Consider the following 364-nt stretch of genomic DNA (forward strand, 5'->3'; position numbering starts at 1 on the left):
AACCTGTTTGAGGCCTGTGTGGAAAAAGCCTCTAAAACCAGGTCAGGTGTGTCGCTGTCCCCTGCCCCATCATCCCCCGCTCCCCCAAGTGCTCCGTGATGGAAATGCTTCAGCTTTTCCAGAGGAAAGCAGAGGGGCCACAGCGAAGCGTCACAGTTCAGTGACACTCAGAACCCCAGAGGAATGCAGAGGGGCCACAGCGAAGCGTCACAGTTCAGTGACACTCAGAACCCCAGCGTTATCGCCACGGGCCTCTTGTGCGCTTTGGCGACGGTGAGTCGGTCCCACAGCGCTGCTGCGGCTGCGCTCGGCACGTGCGCTGCACGTTGTTGGGAAGAGTGGTGTTTTAAGGCGATGTAAACGC

The sequence above is a fragment of the Buceros rhinoceros genome, unplaced genomic scaffold, assembly GCF_000710305.1.
Source record: "Buceros rhinoceros silvestris isolate BGI_N320 unplaced genomic scaffold, ASM71030v1 scaffold7259, whole genome shotgun sequence".
In the NCBI taxonomy this organism is placed as follows: Eukaryota; Metazoa; Chordata; class Aves; order Bucerotiformes; family Bucerotidae; genus Buceros; species Buceros rhinoceros.